The 14,818-nt window shown below is 38.3% G+C and overlaps 1 long non-coding RNA gene across 1 annotated transcript; it reads right to left on the bottom strand.

Annotated features, from left to right (window-relative positions):
• Positions 1-696: 696 nt before the first annotated feature.
• LOC139723432 (uncharacterized) lies at positions 697-10,939 on the bottom strand. The gene is made up of 5 exons (XR_011710354.1): positions 10,705-10,939; positions 9,356-9,400; positions 7,256-7,366; positions 6,454-6,587; positions 697-5,413 (listed from the first exon to the last, which is right to left on the bottom strand). It is a non-coding gene; the product is annotated as an uncharacterized lncRNA (long non-coding RNA).
• Between the last annotated feature and the right edge of the window lie 3,879 nt (positions 10,940-14,818).

Genomic DNA, 14,818 nt, shown 5'->3' with positions numbered 1-14,818 from the left:
CTGTTTATCAGTACGATATGGCAAAAATAGTTGCAATATACTCTGATAATATTTTTCTGGGGTTACAGTCGGTGAAAAACGAGGGTATCTCACTACAGCATCATTGGTTCTTGTTCTTTTTTGTATATAGCCCAGCTGATCTCTCAATTTAAACACACTCTGTTTCTGTTTCTTACCCTTTATATCAGATTCACTGAGTAGTCTATACTTTGAACAAAATGTGGCTAAACACATATTTTCAAATTCAAAACCATCAGGTCGGGCTTTATATTTATCAATTCTGCTTGGCATCCATGGGCTCCTATCATCATCGTCTCGTCTGCTTTGAATAACACTCAGTGGTAGACTCATTCTCACAGGGTTTGGTCCAACAGGTATAAACTCTACTTTTCTTGAGCACTCTTTCAATCTCAGGCCACAAACACGATACACACTTTCTTGTGCTGAAACTTCACGGTTTTGCATATACACATGTCCTATTTCTTTCATACTCTTTCGAGCATCTTCATTGCCCTCTCTCATTTCACTTTCAGCATTTTTCAAGAGCAAACTCATTTCTCTTTCTGCTTTTGACATGTATGACACAACATAAACAATGCAGGCATACTCATTTGTTATATACTGCAAATCCATATTGGCATTCCAAGCTCTGAGTAAGAATGAATTATATTGATTAATCCATATATCTTTTGGATCTCTTTTCATGACTACATCTTCTTTTGTAGCTACAGCATTATAGGCATCTTCAAATTCCTTTTGAGACATCCCAAGAGCTTCAAAGAGCTGCCTAGCATTATCATATTTGCCTTCCACACATGATGAATTCTTTACTGCAGACAGAACATCTTGAGCCTCATCTGTAACTTCTGGATTATCATCAGGCTTCACAACAAATGTTTTCTCAGAAGGTGGTCTTGGAAAATTAAATCTACAGGAGGTTCCCTTTTTCTTGCATGATTTTGAATGTTTCTTTGAGTGAAGCTGAACATTCTTCACTATTTCATACAGTTCTTCATCTTCATCCTCACATGGAATGTTGCATGAAATATACTTATCAATAAAATCTATGACAGTTTCATCTTTCTCGACACCCAAATTAGGTGCATTTTCAACCCAGAATAAACAGTGTGTATGTGGAGATCCTCTCTGTTGAAATTCAATCCTGTAAAAATAGTCAATTATCTTGCCAATAGGTTCTGCCTCAGAAAGAATCACTCTGTTCAAAAATGCATGAAAGCGTTTATCAAACATACGAGCTACTGTCACTGGATTTGATTTTAATAAATTACACTTATCTGTCCAATCCAGATCACTTGCTTTTCTCCCATCACCTTGTTGATTTAGCAATGTGTTAATAACTTCAGGCCATCTCATTTCAGCTGATGAAAATGATGCAAACCATGTAGGCTTTCCAAGTTGTCTAACCATTGCTAATACATCTTTCTGTGTAGATTGCCAGTATGGAGGTGTTCCTCGTATTTGTTTCAGAAATTTATATCCTTTATTCGAATCCAGTATCTCATGAAGTTTTCTTGCATCCTTTAGATCTGAACATCGCATCAATGTGGAATTATCTATTTTCTCTGAGCTTTTTCTGACAGCTATAGAAACACTAGAAAGTATTTGTTGCAGTTCATAAATACACTGAGCATAGAAAATATATTCTGTATTTTTTGCAAATCTGTTGTCTACATGCATCAAACGATTATGCAAATAACGACCAAGTGTTACTTTAATGTACCTGGTATCATGAAATGTTGGCTGGCCTGTTGGAAACAGAGCAGGAAAACATTTTGCCTCATTACTCTCATCCATCAATAGTGACACAGGACTATTCTTTTCACAAGGAGCACAGCATATAATATCATCAAAAAACTGATCAAGCACTTCTTGTCTCATATCGACCTTCTGCAAACATGTGCCCAACTGAATGCCTTGTAATCGTCCATCTTGATCATCCTCTATATCATCATCATCATCATTAGTTTCACTTAAATCAAATAGTTTACCACAAGCTGTTTTACTATTTTTGTCTGATAAATCAGAGTCCCATTCGCTATCAATAGCAATATCAGAATACCACTTATTATTCTTTTTCAAATATTCCAATGCAGCTAGGACATTGTTTTTCTTGACAAACTGATATTCATAATGTCCTTTATATGACAGTTTCCTCTTTAGCTTTACGCGAATTAATTGATCATCAGTCTCCGGTCGAGGTAATATCTTTACAGTTTCATTTGTGCGTGAAGGTACACAAACTGTTGGGCCATGCACTCCATATTGTCCTCCTTTAGGCAAATTCAAAACTTTCATAAATGGAATGTTTAGTGCAATCAAATGTGTTTCCAACTGATTCAGATTTCCAAGTTCCGCAGGAATAGCACGTAATTCTAAATTATTTCTGCTAGCTTCAGCAGGCATATTACCAGCTAATAATTTCCTGTGGCAAGTGTAACAAACCCATAAAAAATTTCTTGATGACTTTACTATTTGACAGTCAATATCACAGTCATCGCTGCATGTATGTAAATACTCCTCCTTTAAGCACCTCAAATCGTTATATTTTGCTTTTGTACACTTCAATACTTGATTCTTGAATAATAATTTCAAACATACGCAACATACATATTCAGGGCCGTGTGAAACAATTTCCCTAAATTTTTTCAAAACATGGTCACAATTTCTCATATTCATTTTTTCTTGTTTTTTTCGTTTCATGTTTCTCATTGCAACCTGCTGTCTGTACAAAAAATTTGTCTTGTACTTAATGTTTGAAACTTTCCTCATAATTTTCTTACGCCTCTCTCTGAATAAAGCATTGTTTTGATATCTAGCTTTCCTCATTTTCTTAAGCCTTTCTCTATGTAGAACATTGCACCCATAGTTTACTTTCCTCATTGTCTTCAGCCTTTTTCTGAATGAAGCACTGTTTTGATATTTGGCTTTCATCTTTGTTCTCATCCTTTTCTTAATTTTTTCTCGAAATGAAGCATCATTTTGGTATCTAGCTTTCATCTTTGTCCTCATCATTTTCTTGATTTTTTCTCTTAATAAAGCATTGCGTTGATATCTAGCTCTCATCTTTCTGCTCATTGCTCTCTTGACATTTTCTCTGTAAGTAGGATCGAACAAGTACCTGTTTCTTTGTCTCTCCTTAATTTCTCTTCTCTTTTCGAACCGGTAAGGTTCATCTGTTTGATATTTTACTTTCTTTGCAGCTGCATTTTTTAGTTTGCGGAATAGAAAAGGCTGAACATCTGATAAACATTCTATTTCTAACTGTCTTTGCTCATTTTTTTTCTTTTCTCTCTGTGCTCTCATTCGATCTCTATTTTTTCGTCTGGTAATATTTGCATTACTTTTTTTTCTTTGTTTTTTCCTTTTTGTAGTTTGCCTTGTAGTTTCAACTTCTTCAGATTCTTCAGTATGCCTACTCATTTTAACAGCACGTTCAATGTCATCCTCTAAAACTTCATTGTTCAATACATTTATTTGACAATCACCGACTTGTTTCGTAACTTTTCTCTCAGTTGTGAGTCTTCTCTTTCTTGTCACAGGCGTTTCCATAGCGGTAATGTTTTGTGGTCTTGACAAGTTTTGGCATGAACTTAATGTTTGGATCCTTGGACATACAGACTCTACAACATCGTAATGATTGCCATTTGTGTGTTGCAAGTAAACACCTCTTTGTGATGTAACAATTCCAAACTGAAGTTTGCTTGCACCAAATAATTTCCATTTTGAACAGTTTTCTTCATATGTATAAATATCAGTATCTAGTAGATTTGATAAGGCCATTATTTCCAATTCTGTAGCCCATGTGCCATTGTTGAATACTCTTTCCTTTGCAATGTATTTTACAACATCTGTGTATCCTGATTTTAAAAGGCTTACATAATCTTGCTTGTTTTGTAAAATATGCATAACTGTTGCTTTTCGAACATCACGGTGTGAATCTTCCTTGCCACATGTGACATATGACATAGCTCTGTAAAAGCAATTTCCATCACCACTAATTTTATAGATAGTTAATGGTTGTGACAGGACAGTAATATTACCATTTTCCACCATATCTTTTGGCACATCATTACTGCTACATTTGTCATTAACCTTTATGCCTAATTTGCAACAAAACTTCTCTCTGTCAAATTTATTCACAGGTGTGTACATGAGATTAATCTTTTTAATTTCTCCCACTTGCTTCACCTCGGATGCATCAACATCGACTACTGTCTGTTGACATGTGTTTTGTAATGGAATTTGTGTCTCTTGCAAGTTTGACACCATTATTTGTTTGGACATCATTTTCTTCACTCTAACACTGCCTTTCTTCAATGTCAAGTTTTCGGTAGCCTTAGATGATTCATGATGACTTTCTTTTTTACTTTCCACATTTGCATCTGAATTCACATGAAACACACTTAATTTTTCATCCAAAGTACTAGACTGAACAGCAGTTACACTTTCAACTACATCAAAATGATTGCTTCCAGTGAACACAATATATATGCCTCTTTCAGTTGTTACCTTGTTATAGTACCCCGGTTTCCTTGCAGACAAAATTTGCCAATTTTTTGTACGATCATCATACACATATATATCACAATCTAGCATATGTGCCATTGAACTAATATCAGTGTGACCAGCCCATGTTCCTAAATCCATCAATTTCTCTTGAAGTACAAAGTCCCTGACATTCTGATATTTCACTGTGTTAATTAAATTTTTAAATAAATCACCCGTTTCCAGTAAATGTGCCACATTGGATTTCCTGAGCATGAAATGGTTTCCTTCACTGCCAGTAACTACATGAGAAATACTTCTGTAAAAGCAGTTGCCATCACCCATAACTCTCTTGATATTTACAGGTTTCCTCATACACAAATTTTCATTTGTATCTTCCACTGGTTCACTGGCTGCGCCACAGTAATTGACATTTAATCTATTGCACAAACACTGCTTGTCTACATATGTAATTGGTGCAAATTTGAAGTTTCTATCTCTTCTTTGTGTTGTCTTTTCAAGTGAAACAAATTCAACTTCATTCTCACTTCCATAGTCATCACTGCTTACATTAACTCTGGTTTCCTTTATTGTTACATTTTGAGTCTCATCACTATAACTCAGATTTCTTTCAATATGATGACAATGTTGCGAATAGTCGCTGTTTTGATCATTTATATTCCCACACGCAGTATTTAGGGTCTTTGATCTCTTAGAGCCACTAGTTGTCAATACATTTTTCTTAGAATTGAATTCTACTGCCAGACCGGTTAATTCAAACTGAGTAGTACGTAAATCACATGCCATAGATTTTGCCAAATTCAAACAGTGTACCTGTATACCTTGCCATGATGAAATGCTAAGCAAGACACTGCATCCATCTTGTACCAAGTATCCATCATGACTTCTGGAATGAGAATCAAACACATAATAACCACTGTGATGCCTAATGATTGCAAATGTACTCTCAGCAAAATTCATAAGACATGCATCATATCGGCACAGTTCTTGTTCTAATGCTTGACTCAATGGCAAAGCACCAAAATTTGACAAATTGTTTTGATCTCCTTCCAACACTCCATATTTCGATTCACCATAGGTTATTTGAAATTTTTCATCCAGAATATGAAGTTCCTTCGGTAATTCATCTATCATTACAAGCTCTTCATTCAGTTGTGAATCCTTCTTTATGTAATAATACAACTCATTCCCAAGTGTCAGAATCTGATCAAGATCACGAGGTCTCATTTCGATTCCATTCTTTGTTTGAATGTAGAGAACTGCCACAATAGAATTACATGCACATTGTTTGCCAGCAGTATAACCAAATCGTTGATCACCTTGATTAAAATTTCCTTGTGCGATTGTTTTAGTCAGAGGATATGATTGCCTTCTATCATATTCTGAATCTGAAAGAGAAACAGGCTTACAGACACGTTCTTCAGTCTCTAAATCATTTGCAGCTGGTTCACCATCTAATATAAGTACAGACGATTCTTGAACATCATATGAATTATGGTGGTCAACACTATTTGCAGAACCAGCATTCATTACTATGCAATCAGATGGATTAATAGTTTTTTCACGTTCAGGCAGGAATATTGATTCATTACAAACTTGAACACACATGTTTTGCATACCTGAAACAGGTTTGTGACACGGAGAGTGAACATTTACATTTGTAGTAGAATTCACAGAGAACAATTCATTCACTGATATTTGACTGTCACCTTCAACATCTTTTGTTTCGCTGTAACATGGGTTTAGTTCATGCATATCGTGGATTCTGTCACACTTCACTTTGGACATATCATTCGAGCCTGTGTTGTCTCTATTTGTGGAATTACTGTCCTCACGGTCAGATATTTCATTCTTACACAACTTTTCATTCTTTGCTGCATGTTCTCCTTCAAAAATGTCATGTTTCACCTTTTCATTGTTACGCACCTGTGAGTCAGCATTTTTAACCACTGGCACACTTTGTTTGTTGCGGATCTTCGTGAAACGACCTTTCTTTCTTGGTTGCCGTGCATTTCCACCTCCATAGAGCCTGTTTACATTCCAAACTTCTTTTTCAATGTCTGTGGAAAGGACAGAGACACATGTAGCCTGATCACCACTCAGTACGAAACATCCATTAGTCATATTCGGAGTGCTTTTAGCCACATCAGCCCAACTTCTCTGTGTTTTTGCATAGATTTGCTCAGAGTATTTTGCCATAACATGAGGTGACTGAACACACTTTGAATATACATTCAATACAGATTCAGTATACACCTGCAGACTATCATTTCGTTCTGTGTCCAAGTTTCGATTCATATTTCGCTTCACGAGTTCACCATGTTCTTCTTGCCTTGTTTCTACTTTTGATTTTTTGCCTTTGCTGGTCTTGGCTCTTCTCTGTTTTTCAAGATAGTAGCCTTTCATTGCTTTGCCAATGTAGGTCACGCCAGGTTGGAGAATCACACCATTTACTGATCTCACTGTGCTCTTGTTATTGGTCTTGGTCTTAGGATTGTTAGTCATTGTTTGGGATGTTGTCAGTTTGGCCTTCTCAATCACTTTTGTCTTCCTTGATTTCACAGTTGTCCAACCATCATCAACTGCAGTTTCTAATGGTTCAAATTGCCTCCTAGTGAGATTTGAGATGAATGTCGGATCTGATTCATCTCTGTCACAATTTGCTCTTTCCTCCACACACACATTTGTCATTTCTAGAACACCACGTTTGTTCTTTCTTCTCACATACCTCTTTTTCAGTCTCATCTTCGTTGGTTTCTTTCTCTGGTTGCTCTTGCGTGATGTAAGTGAAACATCAACATGAAAATCTTCATCACCAAGGTCTTCGAGAAGTTCGTATCTATTGAAATGACAAGGAATGCCAATTTTGTCAAAGATGCGATGGGCAATATTATTGCTTCCACATGCTGAACATATCCAAATCAACCTTGCATCACACATTCTAGCCTCATGAGAAATAGTTCCTGTACACATCACATGAAACTGCTTGCCACAATCCTCACATGGTACTCTGCTTTCATTTTCATTGATCACACTGCAACATGCATCACATTCACTGACCTCTACATTTCTCATCAAGTCACAACTATGGAGGATATCTAGGATATCACCAATAACAATCTTGAATTCACTTGCTTCCATTGTCAAACTACAGGGCTTTCGAATCTTTGAAAGTATAATGGTACCTATTACTAAATAAATGTATATCAATCAACTGTCAATCAACACAGTTATATTCCTTGAATCACTATACTTTTATGAATCACACCTACTCCACTAGTACTGCGATTGGTAACAAAATTGTCGGATTGAATAGCTTTGAAAGTTGCACTAATACATGTGTACAGTACATGTACTATATTTCACTGCAATACAAATTCCAGCAGTAAGCTGCAACACCGATCCATATAATGTTTCTACCAACAGGTGGGGATATTTCTACAATGTTTGCTTGTTTCTAGCAACAGGTGGCACTCTTTGTCTGTTACGTGCTTCAATTCCTACTTTATAGAAAAGCTATGCCAATTTCCTTTTACGATATCTGCCAACAGAAATTTCAGCTTCAATTCTCTAACATTTGATTTGACTAAATTATGCCTTTATCTCGAGATTATGCTCTTTGTAAAAAAGGTTACAATTTTACCAATTATGCTTTTGCCTTAACTGCACAATAATCGGTCTCCCTTATATGTTTTTCTCTTAGGGTAGGGTCTTTCGCAACAAAAATTTCAATTTCACCAATTATTCTTTGTCTTCACTGACAATTAAAGAAACAGTAATGTTTCTGTTTTGAGATGACTCCTTTTGCAATAAAGGTATGTCTTTTACTAATTGTGCTTTTGTTTTCACAGCCCAATATTTATAAATAGCCCTTTAAGGTGCAATATTAACGTCTCTCCCTTCATTTACTATGACTAAAATGCTTTTATCTGAAGATGGCGCTCTTCAATTATTCTTTTATCCTATTAACAATTAACGAAAATTCAAGACTCAAGATACCAAAAAATATTTTTACATAAAATTTTTAGTATACTTCTCGCCTCACCTCATAAATTGTTTCTCACACTTTTAACAATTCCTTCAAAATTTCAACTCCTAGCTATTAGCTCTTGCCAACTGTAGTTGATTTATTTGCAGCAACTTTCAATGCAGAATATATCAAATATCAAATAATCCTTGAAGGTGCAAATTTTGTCTACCCCAATTAGTTTACAACACTATAATGCTTTCGTCTTATGACGGCACTCTTTAATAATCTTTCAGTGTAATCTGGACTCTTAAACACCTTTTCTCAAATTAACTGTTTCTATTTTCAAGTTTCCAGCAAACTTCTCGCCTTCTCTAGGACAATTCTCTTTCCAGTTTTTAACTATCCTTTTAAAGAATGCACTCTTTCATTCAAACACTCTTTAAAACTCTGTTATTCTGCTTAATTTTTACTCCTTTTTCGTCAACTCTCACTCTTCCTCTCTTTGATTTCACTCTTTTTCTCTTTGACTCTAACCCTTTCTGCCTCTGATTCTGAAACTTTCTCTCCTTCTGATACTGTCTTATTCTCATGCACTCAGAAGTTCTCTGTTCTCAGCTTTCTTCAAGTTCAAGTTAAGGTATTTCAGGTAAAGTTCAAGTTAAGGTATTTCAGGTAAAGTTCAGGTATTTCAGGTATATTTCAGATATTTCAGGGATGAGTTCGTGAATTCCAGGATGAATTTCCAGATGTAATCTCAGTGAATATTCACTGAATATTCAAGGATGAAGGTGAAATGGTATGAGATGAAATGTAGGATGAAGATGATTCAACAAATAACAAACACAAACACAAACGTACTTTCAACAAAGACCAACATAAATCTCCTTCCAAAGCAACCAGTACCTGCAGAAAGAAAAGAAAGGAAAAATACAAACGTTACAACAATACCTGTATAGGCTATACAGTGAACTCTCTACAATTATCACTGATACGACGAAGTTCACTATAACAAGGTAATTTTTTTGTGGTCCTAGATTGTAATTTCAATTTGTATTGTATTATTTTTGTAACCCTGATATAACAAGGTTTCATTATAACAAGCACATTTTTCTGGTCCTGAGGACCTTGTGTTAAGGACAGACCACTAATAATGTGAGGTACACACATTCTGAAAATACATACCGGTACTTGAGAGGAATATGAGGCACAACACCCAAATTTTTTATACAAATCTTTGTAAAATTATTTTACTGTTCCTGCAATCTAAACAATTCTTATAACAAAGGAAAACCATCTTTTAAACTTATAATCTTGCTTAAAAACACATTTTTCACTGTGCACACATCTGCACAGGGAAACCCTATTGTTATAACACGGTCAGCATAACTCAGTGAAATTAGGTCAAAGTCAAGCTTGTGATGTGTAATTGTGGGACTACATATTGGAAAATAAATGACTTCTCTTCAGTTACATTTCATGATTAAACAGGAATGATACTTCTGTATGACAAAACAAGGTCCAGGCTAAGTAACGTTATATTTCTTCCCCTGCATGCCCCCTATAAAAAAAGGTGAAATGAAAGGGTTGTTGTTGTTGGTGGTGCTTAAAGGCGCATCATTCAATATTGAATATTTACGGGACAGGAAAGGGGGACAGGGAATATTTACGGGACAGGAAAGGGGGACAGGAATCACCGCTATATAGCACTGTAAAATACGCCCTCTACTGGTCGTGGTGTTAGCTACGCATTAAAGTATGGCGCCCGCATCTCGCCCAGATTTGGCAGAAGCAAATCACCAGAGTAACGCTAAGCCCTCTTAGTCAACGTCAACTCTTAAAGTAGGTTCTTTGGAACTTAGCCTTCCTAGTAATTACATAGCAAATCATGATATGGCTCACACCTTGTCCATTCAGGAAACGCGGTCTAACGTTAAAAACTTCGCAACTTCCTTCCTGATACTCCTGACATTTAAACGTACGGTCTACGCACTACAACAGCTTCGTACACGTATAGGGCCTGAGCTGTGGTGATACGATGGGCATGTCCCCAGACACTACTGAACACATAAGAGTGATACTACTGATAGACCCTAACGTTTATTATAGTCACTAACACTAACAGCACCACGACTACACACATGAAATTTTGTTCTAAAAACCCAAACATCTGTGTTTAGGCATGCCTGCGTTTACAGACTAATACCCACCTGGTACTCGAACTCCAAACTAATCAAACCGTCAGTCTCACGCAAAGGTCTTCAGAAGTCGTATTTGTGAGCCTGTCGCTGCGCTGCCACGCCAATGCAGTAGGTTACGAATTGACAAACACGTACACCACCTCCGTATTGTATATGTGGGTAAGGTACTACGCATAAAGCATGGAGCTACTAACAGAGTAGAGCCATGGTATAAGCGTACGAGCACGCGTGCGCTTCTATACTCTTTGGTACGTACGTACACTCCACGCAGGCATGCACTGTGTGGATCACGGAGGGAGCACTGCGAGAGACGCGATACTACCATGGAAAGCCCGTCGCACACGCCCGAGAATTCGTGGGTGTTTCATAAAGCTGTTCGTAAAGTCACCAACAACTTTCGACCGACTGGTGATCAGTTCTTGTGCTGAATTATTGAAATTCTAATAACTATAGCAATCGAAAAGTGATCACCAGTCGCTCGTAAGTTGTTCGTAACTTGATATACGAACAGCTTTATGAAACAATTTACGCACAACTTTGTCTTCACATACTAGCAGGGGCGTCACCAGCTTTTTTTCAAGGGGGGTGCGTTTTGACACTAAATGTTTACGAGATTTTTTGGACAGACATTTGGAATATAGGAAGCTCTCAATCCCTAGACTTTTACTGTTTTTTGAGGGAAACCAAGCGGGGAAAGGGTTAGGGTATACCCCCTATAAATGGATTATGGAATGACGGTGTGAAACGACAAATTACTGGCAGCGATATCAGGAGAATGGCATGACGACTACATGCGAGCGAGGGGAGCGAGCGAGCTTGAAAATTTTGACATTTTACAGTCCAAAAACTGCCGTTTGTAGCCATATTTTTTTGCTTTGTAAATTAAGGGGGGCGCACCGGGCGCAACTGCTGGCAATTACTGGCAGCAACATCAGGTAAACTGCATAGTAATTAAATGCGAGCGAGCAAAGAGAGCGAGTTTGGAAATTTTGACATTTCACAGTCCCAAAACTGCCATTTGGAGCCATATTTTTTCGCTTTGGAAGTAAAGGAGGCGTGGGGGGGGGGGGGCGCAACGGGTGCAACTGCCGGTAATTACTGGTAGCAACATCAGGAGAATTGCATAACAATTAAATGCGACCGAGGGGAGCGAGCGAGCTTGAAAATTTTTTGCTTTGGAAATTAAGGGGGGCGCACCGGGCGCAACTGCTGGCAATTACTGGCAGCAACATCAGGTGAATGGCATAGCAATTAAATGCGAGCGAGCGAAGAGAGCGAGCTTGAAAATTTTTGACATTTTACAGTCCAAAAACTGCCGTTTGGAGCCATATTTCTTCGCTTTGGAAATAAAGGAGGGGTGGGGGCGCAACGGGGCGCAACTGTCGGTAATTACTGGCAGCAACATCAGGAGAATTGCATAACAATTAAATGCGAGCGAGCGAGCGAGCGAGCTTGAAAATTTTGACATTTTACAGTCCAAAAACTGCCATTTGTAGCCATATTTTTTTTTTGCTTTGGAAATTAAGGGGGGGGGGGCGCACCGGGCGCAACTGCTGGCAATTTTACTGGCAGCAACATCAGGTGAATGGCATAACAATTAAATGCGAGCGAGCGAAGAGAGCGAGCTTGAAAATTTTGACATTTTACAATCTAAAAACTGCCTTTTGGAGCGAGCGAGCGGAATGAGCGAGCTTGAAAATTTTGCATTTTACAGTCCAAAAACTGCCGTTCTTAGCCATATTTTTCGCTTTGGAAATTAAGGGGGGAGGCGCAACGGGCGCAACTGCAGGCAAGTACTGGCAGCAACATCAGAAGAATGGCATAAAGATTAAATGCGAGCGAGCGAAGAGAGCGAGCTTGAAAATTTTACATTTTACAGTCTAAAAACTGCCGTTCTTAGCCATATTTTTTCGCTTTGGAAATTAAGGGGGGGGGGGCGCACCGGGCGCAACTGCAGGCAATTACTGGCAGCAACATCAGAAGAATGGCATAAAGATTAAATGCGAGCGAACGGAGCGAGCGAGCTTGAAAATTTTGACATTTTACATTCCCCAAACTGCCGTTTGTAGCTATATTTTTTCGCTTTGGAAATTAAGGGGGGGCGCACCAGGCGCAACTGCCGGCAATTACTGGCAGCAACATCAGAAGAATGGCATAAAGATTGAATGCGAGTGAGTGAAGAGAGCGAGCTTGAAAATTTTACATTTTACAGTCTAAAAACTGCCGTTCTTAGCCATATTTTTTCGCTTTGGAAATTAAGGGGGGGGCGCACCGGGCGCAACTGCAGGCAATTACTGGCAGCAACATCAGAAGAATGGCATACAGATTAAATGCGAGCGAACGGAGCGAGCGAGCTTGAAAATTTTGACATTTTACAGTCCCCAAACTGCCGTTTGTAGCTTCAAGTATATTTTTTCGCTTTGGAAATTAAGGGGGGCGCACCAGGCGCAACTGCCGGCAATTACTGGCAGCAACTCCAGGAGAATGGCATTACGACTAAATGCAAGCGAGAGGAGCGAGCAAGCTTGAAAATTTGACATTATTTACTGTCCACAAACTGCCGTTTGCAGCTATTTTTTTTTTCGCTTTGAAAATTAAAGGGGGGGGGGGACGCCCGGTGCGCCCCACCCCCTGGATCCGCCACTGGTAGTCAAGGGTGTGGGTTTATGTTCATGACTGGGGGAGGTATGACCAGCGAGGTGGCGTCGAAGTGACCAAGCGTTGAAAGGACGTCCAAAATCTGCACTTTAGAGCATCCCCTAAACTAATTGTGCGTGTTTGTTTGTGTGTGTGTATATTATATACATGGAAAAGTTAGGAATTAACCCAGGTCAAGTCTTTTTATTGGCAATGCAAGACATTTATATATATATATATATATATATATATATATATATATATATATATATATATATAGACTAGTATGTAAAGCAACACTGCAAAATCAATGATCTAGCTTTGATATAACGAAGCGTAACGTACAAAGGTGTACATTCTACATCACATTGCGCAACATTGTAGCAGGGAGGTGGAAGCCCCTGATTGTAGCGACTCTTCGTTCGGATGTACTGAGTACACTGCGCACATCCTGCTTATATGCAGAATGCCAACCAGGAATCACAATCTTTTGTCGGGTCCGGGCTTTTTGAACAATGTTTCACACTATATACCTATTTAATTATGGTTAAAAGAAATCATAGAAAGATATCTTATTTCTGGATCACCCTTTCATTCAAAAGCAGTTTACTAACACTTGAACTACTATTTCGGGAAATCCTTTTTTTTTTAACCAGCGCATTGGGAGGGGCCGCACCCCCCCCCCCCCCTCTCCGTAGTTACGCCATTGCTTTTGGGTGAAATAATTGGACAGATTTCTTGAATTCTAACAAAAAAGCAAGAAAATCTTTTCATCGCGGGAATTATGATTATGTGGGGTGGGGCAAATGGTGCGCTTGCCTTCCAATATTTTCATGGGGGCAACATTTTTGTTTTCTTTCAAAAGCAAGAAAATCTTCTCATTTCGGGAATTATTGATTACGGGGGGGGGGCAATTAATATGCTTGCCCCTCCATTTCTTTTTATTTTTTTTTATGAGGCTAAGGCTCGCTCTTGGGCTGGCAATATGGATTGGTCAGAAATAACGTACATAGACCCTACATACTTGTAAGTAGCACACGTACATGCAAACGTGTATAAGTGCTCCGTATCGTACGGATGTACAGTATGGTCGATAAATAGTAAATACTGTAGAATACTAATAGATAAGTATAAAATCAGTGCTGCCAGAACCAGGGGTGCGAATTGTTTTGTGTGTGTGTGTGTGTGTGTGTGTGTGTGTGTGTGTGTGTGTGTGTCCCTGGTGCAAAATATAAAAAAAAGTAGAAAAGAATAATTATTTAGCGTCCGGCGTTGAGGTCGCTCGCAGACTAATTTTTTTTTTATTTTTTTTTTTTTAAAGGATCTGAAGGGGGGTGCGTTCGCACCCAACGCACCCCCCCTGGTGACGCCCATGTACTAGTAATATTCTCAAAGCTGCGGCGATGAATGGTACATTTCCCCCTTTCATGGGTAGCCGTTGGCCGAAAAATCGGTCTGCATAATTATTTCTTTCTGCAAATTTCTT

Source organism: Diadema antillarum, unplaced genomic scaffold (genome assembly GCF_040938485.1).
Source record: "Diadema antillarum isolate AM-2024a unplaced genomic scaffold, OU_Dant_1.0 scf00000190, whole genome shotgun sequence".
In the NCBI taxonomy this organism is placed as follows: Eukaryota; Metazoa; Echinodermata; class Echinoidea; order Diadematoida; family Diadematidae; genus Diadema; species Diadema antillarum.
The sequence above is the reverse complement of the archived record's forward strand: the minus strand, read 5'-3'. Positions and strand labels throughout refer to the sequence as shown.